The 21,124-nt window shown below is 44.6% G+C and overlaps 2 long non-coding RNA genes across 2 annotated transcripts in view; one reads left to right on the plus strand and one right to left on the minus strand.

Moving 5' to 3' along the window:
- Window positions 1-7,740, minus strand: LOC309328928. Its single transcript, XR_014150897.1, has 3 exons — window positions 7,540-7,740; window positions 1,277-1,356; window positions 1-42 (listed from the first exon to the last, which is right to left on the minus strand). It is a non-coding gene; the product is annotated as an uncharacterized lncRNA (long non-coding RNA).
- Window positions 1-21,124, plus strand: part of LOC309328937 — a 177,497-nt gene that overhangs the window by 58,069 nt on the left and 98,304 nt on the right. The window lies entirely within an intron of this gene.

Genomic DNA, 21,124 nt, shown 5'->3' on the forward strand with positions numbered 1-21,124 from the left:
GGAATTGGGGTGTGTTGTGTAAGAAGCTGGCCACAGCAGCACCTGAGGGCAAAGAGCGACTGTGAGCCTGCAGCCAGCAGCTGACTTAGAACATTCCCCTCTTCATCTTTAAAAATCTAATAGGGATGTTGCCCCTTGTGGTGCAGGGCAGGGACTTAGTTGATTACAGGAGTTTTAGTAGATTAATTAATGGATTGATTTTGCATATATTTTCATGCAAGTAAAAAGAAAAGGCTTGCTTCCTTTGCTTTGGGGTGCTGCACATGGCTTGCAACATCTTAGAATGGATATTCCCTCCTGAATGAGAAAGGGGGAGAATACCTCTTTTAAGACAGTGCTTTCCATCTGCAGTTTTAATGCTGAGTGGGGGAATCCTGACACCTGACTAATCAGGGCACTTTTTCAGGCATTCAAGTTTGGGTTTTGTTTTTTTTAAAGAAAGATGAAGCAAATCAGTTAGACCCTGAGGAGGGAATAAAAATCACGTATAAGAGCATGTTTTGGGGCCAAAATGGTATGCTCATCTTCTGCCAAGTTCCATGCAGCATTGCACACCCAAGCAGATTCATGGAATACTGTCAGATCTGCTTATACCATCTAGAAGTCTGCCCTTTCTCTCTCAGTTATAAGGTGCCATGGAAGGTTTTCAGCTGGGGCTCCAAGAAGCCAGACCAGCATCTTTCCTTCTGAATCACTGGCAGCCTGAGCTCTCTGCTTCAAGGGTACCATGGAGGCTGCAGAACCAGCCTGCCTGAGCAGCCTGTCAGCTGACCTCGAGGGCCAGTCACAGTTTACCCGGCCTTATAAAGTCCTAGTCAAGAGCAAGTTGCCTAAACCTCTGAACACTGCCACAACATTTTAATTATGTAGGATGCTGTCTAAATACCGATTTTTAAAAATAAAATAGACCCCTGCACTTTCTAGCTGCCTTAGAAATTGCCCCCTGCATGTCTTTTAATGTGACCTGCTTTTTGCCCTCTTGCCCTCTACTCCTGCCTTGGTACACAATACCTGCCTGTTTGGACCAGCTTCCTCCTTTTCCCCCCTTGCACTGACTCCAGCTCCCCCCTGATCCTGGAGCCCAGCTGCCTGGACCCTGATCCTGGCTGACACGCCCTAGTTGTTTCTGAGCAATGAAAGTGACCGCCTCAAATTCTGGGGAGGGAGAGCACCTGCCCCCCCCCCATTTTCCCATGAGGGCTGCTCCTCCTGCTGCTGACAAAAGATTGCTTGTTTGGTGCGCAAAACCAACATGCAGAAGCAGAAGATGGGTCACCTGGTAGCATCTTTGCTGTTGGCAATTATGTAGATACACTCCCTCTTGAAAAAGGTTTTTTCTATCCAAGCTTTTTGACCCTAAGGAGGCAAGGAAGAAAAACATAATTTGATGTCACATGGTAGATAGTGATGTCTACCTGAAAAAAGGATGTATTTCAAGACTAGTTTACAAAAATGCAGCACATCTTAAGAGCATCTGTTGTGGTGGCTTTTCCCTACCTCCTATTAACCAGAAGCCGAGGGGCTCGAAAGATCAAGTGTAGTCTCAAACGGTGTGTCCTTGCCATAGCTGTCATCTTTTCCCTTTTCTTGCAAGGAATCCTATTCGGAATAAGGGAATTTCCCTTTAAAAAGGGGAAAGTTGACAGCTATGGTCCTTGCATGTGTGAAACTGGGCCCCTTTGATGGGTTGTCCTGACACATGGTAGTAGGTTTGGTTAAATGTGAAATAACAATGATTGAAGGAAGTCAAACAAACCACCCCCCTCCCCAGAAAAAAGAACTACAAATACAAAAGAAAAACAAAAGCAGCATAGTATATCTTGACAAGACTTAAACCAGCTAAGCAGAGTGCTTAACTTCAAGACTGTTAGGAAAGTCAAATTTTACATTGTACTGTGGAGACGGAGTCCTGCATTAAGTTCTACTACTACAAGTAGGTTGGGTTAAGTTAGGTGAATTCAATTTATACATTGCTTCCCACTTTAAAAAAAGTCTGGAACCATTTTACAACCAAAGTATTTTTTTAAAAACACTCAGTAAGAATCACATAAGCAGTAAACAAAACAGCAACGAGATTTAGCAGTGCAGTGTCATATCATTGGTGCTGCTCAAATGCCTAGGAAATGTCTTTGTTAGCACCAGAATTATAATAAAATTATGATAACATTGGTGCTAGGTGGGCCTCCCTGGGAAGAGCATTCCATCAACCGGGTGAGGTGGGGGCTACTGCAGAGAAGACCTGTTTTCTCATTGTCCCCCTATGGGCCTCCCTCAATGGGGGCATGCAGAGAAAGTCCTCAGGATCCAGGCAGAATCCTATGGGGTATATTATACAGCAGGTATATCTAGCAGCCAACTAGGAATACAAGACACTGCCTTATATACCAGGCCAGATTATTTGTCTAACTAATGCATATCCTCCAACATTTCTCCGATGAAAATAGGGATGGCCAATTCCATAATGATAATTTTACTATTTATACCCCACACATCTTACTGGGTTGCCCCAGCCACTCTGGGCAGCTTCCAACATATTTTAAAACATAGCAAAACATTAAACATTAAAAAAACTTCCCTATACAGGATTGCCTTCAGACGGCTTGGGGGTCAGATAACTCCATACCCTCCAACATTTATCCACTGAAAATAGGGACATCCTAAGGAAAAGTGAGGGACGCGGGTGGTGCTGTGGGTTAAACCACAGAGCCTAGGACTTGCCGATCAGAAGGTTGGCGGTTCGAATCCCCGTGACGGGGTGAGCGCCCATTTCTCAGTCCCAGCTCCTGCCCACCTAGCAGTTCGAAAGCACGTCAAAGTGCAAGTAGATAAATAGGTACTGCTCTGGCGGGAAGGTAAATGGCGTTTCCGTGCTTCTCTGGTTTCACCAGAAGTGGCTTAGTCCTGCTGGCCACATGACCCGGAAGCTGTCTGCGGACAGACGCCGGCTCCCTCGGCCAGTAAAGCGAGATGAGCGCCGCAACCCCAGAGTCAGTCATGACTGGACCTAATGGTCAGGGGTCTCTTAACCTTTACCTTTAAGGAAAAGTAGGACATTCTGGAATCAAAACAGAAATTGGGATGATGTCTGTAAATCTGGGACTGTCCCTGGAAAATAGGGACCCTTGGAGGGTCTGCTAATGTATTGCTTTCTCTGATGGGCAGAAGCTCCCCTGAGTCCTAGGAGAGGGCAGAAAAGGCTCTTGCCTTTTCCATTGCCTGCTTGTCTGAGTCTTCTTACTGGAGTGGCAGGGTTGAATGTGGGGGCTTCTGCACACAAAGCATGGCCTCTGGCACCGAGCTATACAGTACTGGCTGCTGACAAATAGACCTACAGCTGGAATCAAAGCAAACCCAGAGAGCAGCCTCTGCCAAACTGTGCCCTCCAGCCTGGACCAGCTGGGGTTAATGGAGTTGTGCAGGTATAAATGTACAATTCTCCCAATGGAGAGATGTAGTGCCCCCAAGGGCCAGTATTGGGACCTGCACATTTTAACTTGTTCATAAATGATCTAAAGTTAAGGGGTGAGCAAGTGAGGTGGCCAGGTTTGCAGATGGTACTAAATTGTTCAGGGTGGTTAAAACAAAAGAGAGATTGTGAAGAGTTCCAAAAAGACCTCTCTAAACTGAGAGAATGGGCAGTAAAATGGCAAATGCAATTCAGTGAACCAGGAACAAGATTTGGGGCCATAGTCAACAAAGATGTTAAACCAGTGCACACCATGGATAATTTTTGCTATTAACTTGCACAGAAGAAGGAAGAAAGGGCATGTCCCCAGATTCCAGTAATCCAAACCATTCACTATCCCAAACTAGGATTCCTTGTTCTGTGTTTTCCCAAATGGTGATGTTTCTAAACCCAGGTGCTTGGGAGCACTTCTGGGAACAAAAGTAGCCCAGGCGAGGTGGTCACAGGTAGCAAAAGCAGAATGTATAGGTAGCTTCTGTTCTGAGTGTGGGGGTCTACCTTCTGTTCATAAAGAAATATCATTGTCCTCTCACTGTCTGGGATAGATAAGACATTTACACATGATGTGGTATAGAAATATAATTTTCTCCTTTCTGGGCAGCAGGAAAGAGGTTTTACTGCCCCAGAATAATTTTGGAAGGTTTATCCATGACTAAAATATCTCTGAATCTATTATCTGAAGACTATGGCATGTGAATGGGGTGGGGTGGAAATGGGATGGGATTTTCTGGGCCCAGAAGACTGTATATGTAGATTGGGTTCTCCTACAATTATCAAAGGTGGCTCAAATATGCATAAAATGGATATCACATACAAATTTGAACCCTCTTTTCCAGGTGCAGACAGTGTCAAAAATCAAGCAGGGGTCACACACAGGTAACGAGAGGCCCAAAGACAGAAAATCAACAGGTAAATCATTCCCCATAATTATAGCTCCATACATATCATTCCAAAAAGCTTACTCTGCTTATTATCTGCCGGTGAAGAGGTCCTTTTGGAACTCTTTACAGTCTCTTTTAACAAAGCTGTTAAAAATACATCCAATGCTGACCACAAAATCTCCTCCAGTGCCGACCTTAAACCATGCAAAGATCTCAAGTTTCGTGATTTGCCAACTAGTTGTGTTTCTGGAAGTCTTTCACCAGCTGATATTAGGCTGGCGATACAAACGTTCCATGCAAGGCTATGCCTGGTGTTTCAAATAGAGGACTGTCAAAAGTGATTTAAAATTTACAGCAATTCTGCTCAGATGCTCAAGCTTGGATAAATTCAAGATCTAAATGCAGACATACCTCGTTTTATTGTGCTTTGCAGATAATGCTCCTCACAAGGACACGGGTGCAGCTGCAGCAGCCCAGCCTCCCACACCCCGACTGCCGCCCCTCTTCTGGCCATGGGAGTGGAGCTGGCGAGGGCTGGAGCCGGGCTCCCCCCTCCCCCTCTGCAGCCAGGGTGGCCTGGCTTAACAGACTGCGCTGTCTTGGAAATAGAATGTTCAGATGCCCTGGGAAACAACTTTCTCACTTTACTGTGATATTTGCTATACTGTATTGTGGTGGTCTGAAACCAAACCCTCAATATCTCTGAGGTATGTCTGCAGTTTAAAAGCAACCTTGTGTTTCTTTGTTGTGGGTATTTAGGAATACTTCATAATAAATATATCATTTTTGAGCAAAAAGGATTTGAAATACCCACTCAGCTCACTGGATGTCCTTGGGCCAGTCACTATCTCTTAGCCTAACCTACCTCACAGGTCTGTTGTGAGGACAAAATGGGAAAGGGAGAGGAAGAGGTCCACCTTTACATAATAACAACAAAAACCTATAAACACTTGTGTTTATACCAGCAGCATTCACCCACCTTTGAGAACCCCCTTATGGGGCGTAGCGCAGGGGATGCACATTTCCCCCCAAATATGTTTCCCCTTTTAAAAGAAGCATTCCTACATTGGAGAACTGCATCACAAAATTTGGAAAAATTCAAATGTTAAAGAACAGCTGTTTTGGTGTGCATTTTGGTTTGGGAAGGGTGATTTATGTAGGTCCACATCAACAAGCAAAGCCAACTAATTTCTTCCCATGGCTGGTACCTGCCTACTGCATATTCCTCATGATAATGAGAAGACAAAAGCAGGTGCAATAAATCGCTGGAAGGAAAAGCTAACCAACATATGTACAGTAGGCCTTTGGTGTTTCACTGCTGTAGGAGGCTTAATCCTTTTACCAAAAGCTTGATTATAATCCACTGAAAACACTGTAGTGAAAACATATACAGTCTTAGAGAAATGGCATCTTCTTGGTTTGGCTTCACCTCTACACAGTAGTGGGATGCCCAGGGGATGTTCTGCAAGATGAAGTCTTCTTGGGCTCTCCAGGAAGATGGCTAGCCATAGCTCCCTGGATGTTCCAGCAGGAGCCTTTGCATGAAGGAACACGGAAAGGATTATGACAGATTAATGGCAGTGTTCAGGGTCTTACCCTGCTCAACAGGAGAGGAAAAGATGTAGCACAGCCAGCAAGGTCACTATCAACCACGACACCAGATTTTACACCAAAGTTTAAGCCACTTTGGAAGTGCATCTCGGGTCAGTGGTTAACAATGGACTGTCCTCTTGTGTCAGCATCACCATCATCATGCAGCTCCCAAGAGGATGCAACTGGAACCTCTTGTGTTGAATTTCTTGCTAGCTGGCTGTTTTCGATGTACATGAAGCTTCCCTTGGGGTGCCATGTAAAGGCCAGGGAATAACTGCTTGCTTGGATGATGCAGGAGGCTAGAAGGACAAACTCACATGGGGTGGTCCCTTCCCTTCCAGAATTAAAAGCAAGCCAGCATTCGAGGATCTGCATGGTTCTGACACCAGCTGCCTGCCACTTTGTGCCTCCTGCCTCCTCCACCTCCTGCCCCCTGGCAACAAGGGTGTGGGGGTTGGTTTCCCCTCATCAGAATCTATTGCAGGACCCCACCAGCTACGACTGGCCAGGGCTCATTTTATGAAGCTCAAGGGAGGGTAGAAATATATGGCATGAGAAATATGCAAGGTGGGGAGGAGGTTACCTCCTTAAATAGGAACCATGGCCAGTTTTGGAGACAATATACTTCCTCCATGAAATAACTTTGGAGAAAAGCAAGTTTTGTTTTCTGTTTTTTTAGCACCAATCCACAAATAGGTACCCAAAGTCACAATTCTGGTCATGAATCTTTCCATTGAAATCTGCCTGGATCTTATGGCCCCTCCAAAAATATTCTAGCAGCTGACACCAAATATTTTTTAAAGGTGTGTGCATGTCCTCATTTAGTTACCACCCAAATTAAAATTTAAAGACACATTTGGATATTTCCTGGTGAGGAGAAGGTTCACAAGAATTTCAGAGGAAGCAAGCAGCATTTCAATAACTTCTGAAAAATTGTGTTTGCCTCCACACATTTGTGACTTACGGAGAACAGTCTATTTTGTTAATTAGTCCAGTGGATGTTGTCTGCTTCTTGCCTACACCGATTGTTCTATTGGGAATTTTGAGTCAATGAAGAAATTATCCATTCACATCTGGAATGAGAACTTCTGACTGACTAAACTTTGCCAAGAGCAAAATCAAGGTAAATTTGGAGGTTCCTTCCGAGGAGAAATATTGGAAGAATTTAAGATAAGCATGAATTTTGTTTGGAAGACTGCAGCTATTTCTCAATATGTGGTGGTGGTCACTGCACATCCCTGGCAAACACCAATGAGGTCAGGGTTTTTAAATCCTAGAGACTGGAAGGCGCTATAGATTTGGGGGGGTGTTGCAAAACCAAGGTCTCATTCCAGCATTCCCACATATATTCATGAAAGCATCTTTAGCATGCTGGCCTCTAAACTTCACTGCTGCTCTATCCGATCTTCTCTGGCAACCTCTTTCATAGTAATTCTGCCAGATTCAACAAACCCAAAGGTAAATTACTGCAGCTCTTGCACCCTCTTTTTCAACATCCAAAATTACATATTTCATCATCATCTTGATAAACGAAATGCACGTAAATAAGTTTCAGTGGCAATGATGAAATAACATGGAATTTGAAATAAGTCAGCCTACCTGTTATTCCGCGGAACATTTTACTTTGAAGAATGGAAAGATGGTGGACACTGAACAGAGATAACCAGAATTAAAGTTTAAGGTTTTGTCCCACTTTCCTTTCTATTGCTTACAGAGTTGTTTAATCTCTTCTAAAAGATAGTCTTTCTGAAGTCCACCAGAATCCTCACTTTAAGAAGAGTGTCTCATATGATAAGCATGTGAGTTGATTCTTTGTTCAAACCAGTCTCATGACTCTTTTCGAAGGTAATCCTTTAGACGTCCCATGACTCTTCATCTCCCTGCCCGGAGGGAGTTTCCATCTCATGGCAGAACGAGGCACAACATACTGACTTTGATAGCACCCAAATCTCCAATTTGTTAAATCTTCTTTCCCTTTTCCAAACAAGTGGCTTAGAGCAACTTGTAAGAATGCTGGCTCAACAGAAAAGGCCAGCTGGATTTTGGAAGCTTGCAATTTCTAATCTGAAACACACCCTCTCTGTTCTGCTGAAATTTCACTGCTATCTGCATAATTGGGACAATTGGACCTAATAGCCCTTTATGGGGTCCTCATTAGGTGCACAGCTCAACATTCTTTGGGAAAAGGGGAAAGGAGGGCATATAGCATTAATTCTATCTAATCCTTTTTAGAGCAAAATGAACTTGGGCTGGATGTCAACATGAAAAGCAGTCAATAGGCCATACAACTGGGAACAACCACACATATCCCGTCCTCATACAGCATCATTACTGCTGTGTGGCTGAGCTGGCCAACTTTAAATAGCAAGCGACAGCGTTTGGTGTTAGCATAGTTGTTATCGCTACTACAGGGAATGGTACAAAAAGAAATATATTGGCTTGAGCTGCACCCAATACCAATCAGGAGTGCCAGCTTGGCCCTGCGACCATGGGTACCTGGGGGCATGGGTGCCATGCAGCATGCATGGCCCCGGCACTGAAATTTGTGGTGTCTGGCACCTTCATGGGGATTTTGTGGGTGTTTGGGCACCCAGGGCTCCAGCACCTATGATACTGATTCAGGGCACTGATCTTCTGTTTAGCTCAGTATTGTCTGCTCTGGCTGGCAGCAGCTGTCCAGGCAGATATCTACCCTTAGCCTGCTCCCTCTTAAGTGGAAACACTAGGGGACTGGACCTGGGACTATTTGCATGCAAAGCCTTAGCCACTCCTGCATGTATACAAGCCCAAAGTTCAGTGCAGATCTTTCCAGCCGAACAATCACAAACTACATCTCTGTTCCTCAATAACCTGCTTCTCAGGGTTGTTGTGAGAGTCAGGAGGGGGACACTAAACCCCTTGTGGGGAGGAGTGGGGATTAAAACGTAGTAAATAAATGCACAATATCATGTGGGAACATATTGCTCAGAACACAGACATCAGCAGCTGCTAGCTGCCCCAGATGCTCAGACAGCCAATAGGTGAAGGCTGCCCCCTATTCAGCAGAATTATTGCCTTGCATGACACTTCCCTTAAATGCAACAATCCCTTCCACCCAGCACTACTCCAACAATATTCTAGACTCTGGTTAGCAAAGCGTGTTTCACTTGCAAACATAGCATCCGCCTGGGGAGAGGACCCATAGCTCTTCATGGTCACATGAAGTTGTCTTAGGATGACCCAAACTTTTGGATCACCTGGTCCACTGCCTACCAGTCTGGCTGACACTAACTCTCTAGGGGGCATAGGTCTTCCCCAGTTCTGTTACCTGAAATCTATTGTGGAGCTGTCAAGGCATGTGCTGTACTCAGGCTACATACTCCACTATTGAGCTATCACTTTTCACTTCCTTGGCATTGGCAGATAGAAGGTTCTCTACTAGCAAAGGCTGAGGTGGGTGATCTGCTTGAAAAAAATTAAGAGCTGCTGCTGCTGCTGCTGCTGCTGCTGCGCCAATGGACGGACCAAGGACCTGTAAGGCATTTTCAGACGATGCTGAGACATAACGTTGTGGAGAAGCCAGAGCAGAATGGAAGTGCATTGCTTTACATTTATTTGTCATATTTCTTTCATTAAAGCTTTTTTTTTTAAAAAACAAAAAAACAAAAACCCAGTGCTACTTACAGATCAATAAAAAAGGGCAATCTTTGGCCTGTGGCTTACAAACTAAAATACATGGCACAAAAGGAAAAAGATGAGGAGGAAAGATGAAAACAAGCAAACTCAGACACCAGTTCTTAATGTTAAATGCAGGTGCTCCGGGGTTCAGATCAGATGACACTGGGCTAGATAGGCCAAAGGCCTGATTCACAATAAAGCAGCTTCCCATGTTGATCTGTGCTCTCACTCAGGTCCCAAATATCGATAATCGGGTTTGCACAGGATGGGTGGGCTGTGCCCTTTATTGTCCTAACTTGAATTGACAATAAACTCATGCCGGGTGAGAGCAAAGTACAGACTGAATAGTCGAAAGGAATGCTGACGGTGAATGGCCAAAGAGCCAGCCTCCCAGGGAAACTGCAGTGATACAGAAATTAGCCTTCATGGATGCCTGCACTTAGACTGTGGGAAGGGCTGTCAGGCTTGGAGTTTGTTTAAGAGGATGGCTTGACATAAATGGCACGGTTTGCCTGCTGTAGAGCAAGTCCTCTTTCCCTTGCTTGCAAGGAGAGCTGGGTGCAAGAGCGGAATCCACAAGGGCCCATTGGCACCATCTGGAAACGGGCAAGGATGTTTGCACTTGAGGGGGCAGAGGATCTACAGTGTAATGGGAGACACGGAGTAGGGGCTTTCGGTTCCCTTAGTTTCTCAGTTTTCCAATCCTAAGATTGGTTCTCCACATTTACACATCTATTTGTGATTGCTTTCTTTTTTAAGTCCTCATGCACATTTTTAAAATAAGAAAACATTTTCGCAACACCATTTTATAATAATCCCATTAATTTTTATTATTTGTACCCTGCCCATCTGTTTGGGTTGCCCCAGCCACGCTGCAGTTTCCAACACATAAAACATAATAAAACATCAAACATTAAAAACCTCCCAATACAAGGCTAACTTCAGATGTCTTCAAGTGTCCTTCAGGCTGGACATTGAGGGTGGAGATGCTCCTTCAGGTATACAGGGCCAAAGCCGTTTAGGGCTTTAAAGGTCAGCATCAACACTTTTAATTGTGCTTGGAAACGTACTGGGAGCCAGTGTAGATCCTTTAGGACTGGCAGCCACCCCCAGTCACCAGTCTGGCAGCCACATTCTGGATTAGTTGTAGTTTTCAAGTCACATTCAAAGGTAGCCCCACGTAGAGCATGTTGCAGTAGTCCAAGCAGGAGATAACCAGAGCATGCACCACTCTGGCGAGACCATGCACCCTTATTTGCCCTTATGCAGTGCAATCTCAGATGTTATTTTCACAAAATCATTATAATTACAATTATTACTACTAGTAGTATATTGCCCTTCATCCGAAGATCTCAGGACAGTTCACAGCATAATATAAGCACTTTTATGCACACTTTACCCTTGCATATGCATTTTTGTATACATTTGTCTGCTGGGGAACTGCATTGCAAAATTTGGAGAAGTGCTAATTTTGAACGATTGCTGTGTTTCAGCTCATGTATTGTTTTGGGAACTAGTTAGCTTATAAGTGGGAACTGAATCCAATGTCTCTCTCACATGGAGTGCATGTGCAGATGTCTGACCCCCGCAATGCATCCTCCTCAGAAACAATTACAGAAATTTGATGTACATGTAGCATGTGTTATGCTTTCTTCCATGTGGTCTCACATCAGTAAAATATCCTCTGAAAATAGGACAAGCCAAGTTTCCGGGTGACAATAAATAATGGTTCTGCCTTATTTTGCACTAGCCAGACATCAACTGAAATACTATGTCCAATTCTCAACACTGCCCTTTAAGAAGGATGTGGATAAAGGAAGGAGATGAAGATGTTGGAAAACAAGTCCTGTGATGAATGGTTGAAGGGACTGGGAATGTTTAGCTCAGAGAAGACTGTGAAAGGTGGGGTATTATCACCCTCTTCCATGAAGCTGAAGGGGCTGTCACAGAGAAGAGAGCAAAGATCTGCTCTCTGATCTGCTACTGATCCATAATTCAGGACTAGATCTAATGAGGGCATATTTCAGTTGAACATGAAGAGAGGCTTCTTGACTGTAGGAGCAGTTTGCTATCTAGAGGAGTGGGGGAGCCTTCCCTGGCTGGAGGCCGTCAAACAGGAGGTGGGTAGCCGTCTGCTGGGGGTGTTTCATCTCTGAATTTACTGTGCTGCGTAAGGAGATGACCTAAAACTCACCTACCCCTCAACTAAGAATGGGGGAGAAATTCAATTTGGTTCAGATTTTCAGAACAATATACAAACAAACACAGCCTTCAAAATGTGCACTTCTCTAAATTTTGTAATGTGGTGTTCCAAGCTAATAACGTGTATAAAGGCATGCTTGTCTGATCCAAAACACCTATCCACCCCACTCACACATGAAAACAATGATCACCACAGCCAACCACAAATGAACAACCACACCCTGGGCCAGCCCCAACCTCTCTCACCACCAAAGGAACACAAGTGAACAGCAGAGAACCTGCACAAGCAACGCTGACACCAAACCCCACTTATATTAAGTAAAATAGAAACATCGCCACCTGACCCCACCCCCACCCAGCTTCCCCCCTCCCCCTTTCCCGCCTTTTCTTCCTAATGTCTCAACAAATGAAACTGATCTGTAAAAATGTTACATAGGGAAAAAAATATGAGAGAGGGACATTGCACACACTTTTGTAAATCAAGAAAGTATTTAATAAAAAAATAAAAAATAAAGGCATGCTTGATAGAGGAAGTGTACAAATATTACTTTAAAAATACAAAAAAGTGAATGCATAGGGGGGAATTACTTGCAGGAATGTATACATCAGACAAAATTGTATTAAAAATGTGTACATAGGGAGAAATTTGCACTAAAATGCTGACAAATTTTCATGAGACTTCTTATTTGAAAAATCACAAACTGATGCATACAAATGGAAACTTTAACTTAAGGTTGGAAAAATGAGAAATGGTACTGGCATAATGAATCCCTTCCCTTTGATGTGGATCATCAGTGGCCTAGCAGAAATTGGCCAGCTGTCGACTGGGGATCACAGTGAACATTCTAGTTACAGATAGGTAGCCATGTTGGTCTGCCATAGTCAAAACAAAATAAAAAAATTCCTTCCAGTAGCACCTTAAAGACCAACTAAGTTAGTTCTTGGTATGAGATATCTGAAGAAGTGTGCATGCACACGAAAGCTCATACCAAGAACTAACTTAGTTGGTCTTTAAGGTGCTACTGGAAGGAATTTTTTTATTTTGTAGTGAACATTCTGTTTACAATTTTGTAAAGCGGAAGTGATTGCAACAGGTTTGTCTTTTTCAGCTTGAGCAGTTGAACTCCTTTACATAGAGACTAGCCATATTTTCACAACATATACAAAATGATAATCAGTTTATTTAGGTATGGGGTAGTATTTGCCCATCAAGCCAAAATGAAATAATTTCACAGCACAACTCTTCTTTCTTGGCCCCACTCCAGGGAGAATTGCACGAGCAAAGAAAACTGTTTAATTTGGGCAGCAGATGAGTTTGCAATTCAGTCAGATGCCTGAAAAGAGCTACTGTTCCTCCCTGGGAATATTTTGTGTGTAGGATCTTATATAAATCTGACATAGTCAAGGTGATAATGTGTCAGACTGTTTTCTTTCTGTTCTAATGCCACCCACCCACCTCATTCTTGGTGGAAGTGAGGGGTGTTCATTCAAAATGAATATTTCAATTCTACAAGAAACAAACACCAATATTTTAGAAGGAGGGATCCTCCTCTTTCATACAGGAGTGGCTGCCTCTTCTGAGGGTCTTTGCCATTTGTATAAATACGTGTGTGTGTGTGTGTGTGTGAGAGAGAGAGAGAGAGAGAGAGAGAGAATTACAGTTCTATTGCCTGATTAATTGGGAACACTTTTTCAGTTTGACAAACTGTTTTAAACCAATTAACCTAACAGATGAACCAACAAGAGCTGCATTTCTGCACACTTGCATGGAAGCAGAACTTACTGAACACAGTGGAGTCATTTACCTCTAAGCAGATTTTCAAGTTTTTATTGTAAATGCTGCAGCCTGAACAGAAATATATGCTGGTCACCCAGAAACAGCTAACAAATCTATTACTTGGCCATGCTGTAGATCTTCTCAAATTCCAGTCAGATCAATGGTTTGTTCTCTCTTAAATCATGTGACTTGAATCACCATCCTGGAGAGTTTAGTAGGTTTGCCTTTACATGCAAACTGAACCAAGTGCAACTGGTACTGGATTTTTAAAAAAGTCCCTTTAACTTTGCAGATGGGGGTTAACAGGCCATAAAACTTCAAGCGGTGGCCTGGTGGGTTTGCCCCATTTGATTGCATCATGGGGGATCCTTCAACCCAGGATCGACCCTAATAGAACAATCAGCCAACAATCAGGATTGGCTTATTCAGGATACATACCCAATGTCTACTTACATCTGTAATCAAAAGAAATTGTGGCCATTTGCACCCGGAGGTGTTGTCCTGTCGCTATTGGGAGTCATTTTGGACTCACAGTTGTACATGGAGGCACAGGTCAATTCTTTGTCCAGGGTAGCTGTCTACCAGCTCCATCTGGTACGCAGGATGAGACCCTACCTGCCCGTAGACTGTCTCGCCAGAGTGGTACATGCTCTGGTTATCTCCCACTTGCACTCCTGCAACACGCTTCTACGTGGGGCTACCTTTGAAGGCGACTCAGAATGTGGCTGCTAGACTGATGACCAGGAGTAACACCAGTCTTGAAGGATCTTCATTGGCTCCTGGTGCATTTCCAAGAACAATTCAAAGTGTTGGTGCTGATCTTTAAAGCCCTGAACAGCCTGGGGCCTGTGTATCTGCACCCCCATCATTCAGCCTGGACACTGAGGTCCATCTCTGAGGTCCTTTAGGCAGCTCTCTCACTGTGAGAAGAGATGTTACAGAGAACCAGGCAGAGGGCCTTCTGGGCAGTGGTGCCCTCCCTGTGGAACGCCCTCCCTTCAGATGTCAAGGAGATAAAAAACTACAACTTTTAGAAGACATCAGAAGGCAGCCCTGTATTGGGAAGTTTTTAATGTCTGATGCTTTATTATGTTTTATATATTCTGTAAGCCACCTAGGGTGTCTGGGGAAACCCAGCCAGATGGGTGGGGTATAAATAATAAAATTATTACTATTATGATTGTTGTTATTGTTGCAGAGCAAGGAATGTTCATAACAAATGGGAAGAAATTGGGAATTAAGATGAAATGGGATAAAAATAGTGACTGTGGTATTCACAAAAAAGCAGAACCGGATTAATTACTTTGGAGAAAGGCAGTTGTGAAGGCACCCAGAGTTATAAATCCAGTTCTACGTCCCCAGTTCTGAATGTGAGCAGTTAAAGGACTCATTCACCCAAATATTCTCATGCATACAGAAATATTAAAGGCTTTTTAAAAAGAAATGGAAAGAGAACTTAATAAACTAAAATACAATCCCCTGAGGGGCTTTGGGGTAGAGTTGCCAACATTTCAACCAGCCCCTGCTCTTGTACCTCTAACTGCAACATGATCTGCAAGCTGCAGCTGGTGGCAACATTCTAATCTCCATGCTGTGAAAAGCAGCCTTTGCCGATTCCTGCAGACTAGAAGGCAGTTAAAAGACACAAGAGCAGACACCAGGCTATTTTCCTGGGCTGTTGGCAACCTGACTATGGGGGCAGAATTTCTCACAGAAGCCTGGCTAACCTTGCTGTGCCTTGGGGTGGGAAGTGCTGGCTAAACTGACTTTGCTGTGAGGGCTCCAATTACTTACAGTTTTATTGGACTAATGAGGGGTTTCTGGCCATCGGCTATGAGAAATCTGGCGTACCTTAAAGCCACAAGCAATGGGAGGGGGCACTTAGTGCTGGGCTTCAAAATGCCCTGCTTGGCTTTGGGTACATAATTGCTAAAAAAATCTTTGTTTCCCTGTGTATGGACAATGTTGGATGCAAATGCAATGCATTTTACTTTTCAGCCAAAAAGAAAGGAGGAAAGGTTTGGAAGCGTCTGGTGCTCTGCAAAAACTTTTTGCAGGGGTGGTGGTCGTGCCATCTGTCTGATTCGTGTGTCATAAGGCTGAAGCCTCTTGTAAAAAAAGGGTGCACGATCAAAGCTTTCAGAGAGCTGGAATGTTGGGCTGAGACAACAGTTATGGAATGTGGTTAAAAGGGGCAGATTAAAGTGAGCTATAATTTAACATGCTTCGCCGCACAGCTAAATTACACAGGCGGTGCCACTCTTGTTTATTCTGACAAGGGAAAGCAGGATTTGCAGTCTTTCTATACCGCTTCTGCTAGAAAGTTTCAGGCGCAGCTCTTGATAGGGCCAGTTTCATTCCTTGGTGGAGACGGTGTGCTCTGTTGCTTCCAAGAAGAGCTCCAGCTCTCTAATTCTTTGGAGCGTAGCTACACGTTCCTCCAGTTGCTGGACTTTGTCTTTTAAGAGGGCAATCAACATGCAATTGCTGCAGGTAAAGCTGCCTGCAACCTTTGGCAAGATGGCAAACATTGTGCAGGAACCGCAGGCGACTGCAGCTGTTCCCTCACTCTCCATCTTGAGAACGTGTCGTTGGGGCTGGCTACAGCGGTCCTCCATCATAAGAAGCGTGCAGACAGGACAAATAACTCACCCCCCCAAAAAACCCTAGGTCTCCCCCAACAAACGTTTGAGACTAGCTCCCCTAAATCTAAAAGATGGATCAAACTGTGCATGCCGCTAGGCGCGCGCCACTGCCCTACAGGCTCTGATAAGCTCCTCCCACAGCTACTCACCTGCCTCAACAGAAACCCTGCCCCCTCTGACCTTTGCACAGGGAGAGCAGCTAATCAGCCACAAGAAACACACACACAAGAAACACCTTTTTCCTCCTTCTTCAGCCGCTGCCCTACAAGCTCTGATAAGCTCCTCCCACAGCTAATCACCTGCCTCAACATGGAGGCAGGTTCACCAACACAGGAGCCAGATATATGGAGAAACGTGACTCAAAGAAGTAGGAAGCCCAGGGTTCGCTCTGATTGTTTAGAAATACACAATCGCTTTGAGGTCCTCTCCCCTAGCATGGAAGACAAAGAGCAGACTCCATTTGAGGATCTCTCCCTCATTACAGTCGATCAGGTATATGAAGACGAGCAGCAAAGTCAGTCCTCAGGGAATGTGCAGGGGACCTTGGAACGGACAGCTCACGGCAGAACCCCGACCAAACCTAAGAGGAGGCGTGTAGTGGTGATAGGGGATTCCCTACTGAGGGGAACAGAAGCAGTGATCTGTGGGCCTGACAAGATGTCTCAGGAAGTGTGCTGTCTCACCGGGGCTAAGATCCAAGATGTAACTGAACGACTACAAGGAATCATAAAACCCACTGACAAATACCCCTTCCTCTTGGTTCATGTGGGAACCAATGACACTGCAAGCAATAGCCTCCAGAAGATCAAAAGAGACTATGAGGCTCTGGGCAGGAAATTGAAGCAATTAAATGCACAAATTGTCATCTCATCTGTCCTCCCAGTTGAACGACGTGGCCCAGGGAGAGAGGGAAAAATAGTGGAAGTGAACAGCTGGCTTCGCAAATGGTGTAAACAGGAACGGTTTGGATTCTTAGATCACGGACTGCAGTTTCTTGAAGATGGACTTCTGGCAAGCGATGGGCTGCACCTCACAACGGTTGGGAGGAATGTTTTTGCCAAAAATCTCAGAAACCTCATCAGGAGGGCTTTAAACTGACTAATGTGGGGGAGGGAGACAGTGCTCCTGAATGTAGGAGTCTATCAATTGATGAAGATGATCATCCAAATGTCATAGACCAAATGGAGCAAACAGCACGCAGACCTAGTGGTGGGAGGAAAAAATCCTTAAATAAGAGACACGGGGGAATGATTAATGGACTTCAATGTCTGTACACTAATGCACAAAGCATGGGTAATAAACAAGATGAGCTTGAGCTCTTGGTACAGCAAACTAAATATGACATAATAGGCATCACTGAAACCTGGTGGGATAAATCCCCGACTGGAATGTAATAATTGAGGGATACAATCTATTTCAGAGAAACAGACCAGACAAGAAAGGAGGAGGAGTGGCGTTATATGTCAGGGATGTGTATACCTGTGAAGAGATCCAAGATTTAGAACCTCAAAGCCAAAGTGAGAGCATTTGGGTCAAAATTAAGGGAGAGAAGAATAACAGGGACCTCATTGTGGGAGTTTACTATAGATCCCCAAGCCAAACGGAGGACATAGATGATGCCTTCCTGGAACAGATGGCCAAGCATGCAAAAGGAAGGGAGATAGTAGTAATGAGGGACTTCAGTTACCCGGATATTTGCTGGATGTCCAACTCAGCCAAGAGCATAAGGTCAAACAGATTCCTCACTGGCCTTGCAGACAACTTCGTTGTCCAGAAAGTGGGAGAAGCAACAAGAGGAACAGCCATTTTAGACCTGGTCCTAACCAATGTTGATGACCTGGTTAGTGGGGTAGAAGTGGAAGGATCATTAGGCGCGAGTGATCATGCTCTTCTGAAGTTTACTATACAGCGGAAAGGAGCAGCCAAGCATACTAGGATTCAATTTCTTGACTTTAAGAAAGCCGACTTCATAAAACTTAGGGAAGTGCTGGGTGAGATCCCATGGACAGTAATACTAAAAGGAAAGGGAGTTCATGATGGCTGGGAGTTTGTTAAGAGGGAGATAGTAAAAGCACAACTTCAGGCAATACCAATGAGATGGAAACATGGAAGGTGCCTAAAGAAGCCAGGGTGGCTATCTAAAGAACTTTTAACTGAGTTAAGATTAAAAAAGGATGTGTACAAAAAATGGGAAAGGGGGGGGGACCACCAAAGAGGAATTCAAACAAATAGCCAGCACGTGTAGACACAAAGTCAGAAAAGCTAAAGCACAGAATGAACTCAGGCTTGCTAAAGAGGTTAAAAGCAACAAAAAAGGCTTTTATGGGTATGTTCGTAGCAAAAGGAAGAACAAAGAAACAGTGGGGTCACTCAGAGGAGAAGATGGTGAAATGCAAACAGGGGACACAGAAAGGGCTGAACTCCTCAATGCCTTCTTTGCCTCAGTCTTCTTCGATAAAGAAAACAATGCCCGACCTGAAGAATTTGGAGCAAATGATTCAGCAGAGGAAACACAGCCCAGAATAACTAAGGAGATAGTACAAGAATACTTGGCTAGTTTAGATGTATTCAAGTCTCCAGGGCCAGATGAACTGCATCCAAGAGTATTAAAAGAACTGGCAGATGTGATCTCAGAACCACTGGCAGTCATCTTTGAGAATTCCTGGAGAAGAGGCGAAGTCCCGGCAGACTGGAGGAGGGCAAATGTTGTCCCTATTTTCAAAAAGGGGGAAAGAGAGGACCCAAATAATTACCGCCCAGTCAGTCTGACATCAATACCAGGGAAGATTCTGGAGCAGATCATTAAGCAAACAGTCTGTGAGCACCTAGAAAGGAATGCTGTGATCACCAATAGTCAGCATGGATTTCTGAAAAATAAGTCATGTCAGACTAACCTGATCTCGTTTTTTGACAGAATTACAAGCCTGGTAGATGAAGGGAACGCAGTGGATGTAGCCTACCTTGATTTCAGCAAGGCATTTGACAAGGTGCCCCATGATATTCTTGTAAAGAAGCTGGTAAAATGTGGACTTGACTATGCTACCACTCAGTGGATTTGTAACTGGCTGACTGACCAAACCCAAAGGGTGCTCATCAATGGTTCCTCTTCATCCTGGAGAAGAGTGACTAGTGGGGTGCCACAGGGTTCTGTCTTGGGCCCGGTCTTATTCAACATCTTTATCAACGACTTGGATGATGGACTCAAGGGCATCCTGATCAAATTTGCAGATGACACCAAACTGGGAGGGGTGGCTAACACCCCAGAGGACAGGATCACACTTCAAAATGACCTTGACAGATTAGAGAACTGGGCCAAAACAAACAAGATGAATTTTAACAGGGAGAAATGTAAAGTATTGCACTAGGGCAAAAAAAATGAGAGGCACAAATACAAGCTGGGTGACACCTGGCTTGAGAGCAGTACATGTGAAAAGGATCTAGGAGTCTTGGTTGACCACAAACTTGACATGAGCCAACAGTGTGACGCGGCAGCTAAAAAAGCCAATGCAATTCTGGGCTGCATCAATAGGAGTATAGCATCTAGATCAAGGGAAGTAATAGTGCCACTGTATTCTGCTCTGGTCAGACCTCACCTGGAGTACTGTCTCCAGTTCTGGGCACCACAGTTCAAGAAGGACACTGACAAACTGGAACGTGTCCAGAGGAGGGCAACCAAAATGGTCAAAGGCCTGGAAACAATGCCTTATGAGGAACGGCTAAGGGAGCTCGGCATGTTTAGCCTGGAGAAAAGGAGGTTAAGGGGTGATATGATAGCCATGTTCAAATATATAAAAGGATGTCACATAGAGGAGGGAGAAAGGTTGTTTTCTGCTGCTCCAGAGAAGCGGACACGGAGCAATGGATCCAAACTACAAGAAAGAAGATTCCACCTAAACATTAAGAAGAACTTCCTGACAGTAAGAGCTGTTCGACAGTGGAATTTGCTGCCAAGGAGTGTGGTGGAGTCTCCTTCTTTGGAGGTCTTTAAGCAGAGGCTTGACAACCATATGTCAGGAGTGCTCTGATGGTGTTTCCTGCTTGGCAGGGGGTTGGACTCGATGGCCCTTGTGGTGTCTTCCAACTCTATGATTCTATGATCTTTCTTTTGCAGGTTGATGTGGGAGCAGACAGTCCTTCAGGGTCCCTGGCCTGAAGCTGCATAGCGCTTAGGAGGTCAGCACAAATACTTCCAATTGTGATTGGAAGTGGCCCACACGATAGGTATATCTCCCTAGTGCAGGCTTCCTCAACCTTGGCCCTCCAGATGTTTTGAGACTACAATTCCCATCATCCCTTACCACTGGTCCTGCTAGATAGGGATCATGGGAGTTGTAGGCCAAAAACATCTGGAGGGCCGAGGTTGAGGAAGCCTGCCCTAGTGGCTCACTGCATGGCTATGTTTGGAACTGACTGCAGGTTTGAGAGTATGTGCCTGCTTGGGAGCGATTGTGTCAATGGCTAATTTCAATTTGCCATTCCATAGCAAAACCAGGCCTTCAATGTGATGTTCAAAAGGGCATCAGCTTCAATCAGTCCCTGTGGGTGTGCCATCCTGTAGCACCATTACCCTTACAGGGGACAACTGCTGCTACCACTCCACAAGGGAATGGTCCATTACAAGGGAGGTATTGTACCTCCCTTAACCTTCGGATTATCCCTCACATCACTTGGACCCCTCAATGTCCATGCAATGACATTTTGAGACCGTCCCATGGTTGTCAAAGAGGCTATAAAGAATCTTGCTGTCCCAAAGGCAGCCTCTGTGTGCATGTTGGAGTCACCCAGAACTATCATCCTGGGGTCCCCAAACACCATGCCAGAGACTCCCTCAGCAAGGGATGCCAATGGGCAATAGGGTGGCTGATAGACCACCAGCACCCCCAGTTTATCTCTCTGGTCCAAC

This window comes from Podarcis erhardii, assembly GCF_964252035.2.
Source record: "Podarcis erhardii genome assembly, chromosome: 14".
Lineage (NCBI taxonomy): Eukaryota > Metazoa > Chordata > Lepidosauria > Squamata > Lacertidae > Podarcis > Podarcis erhardii.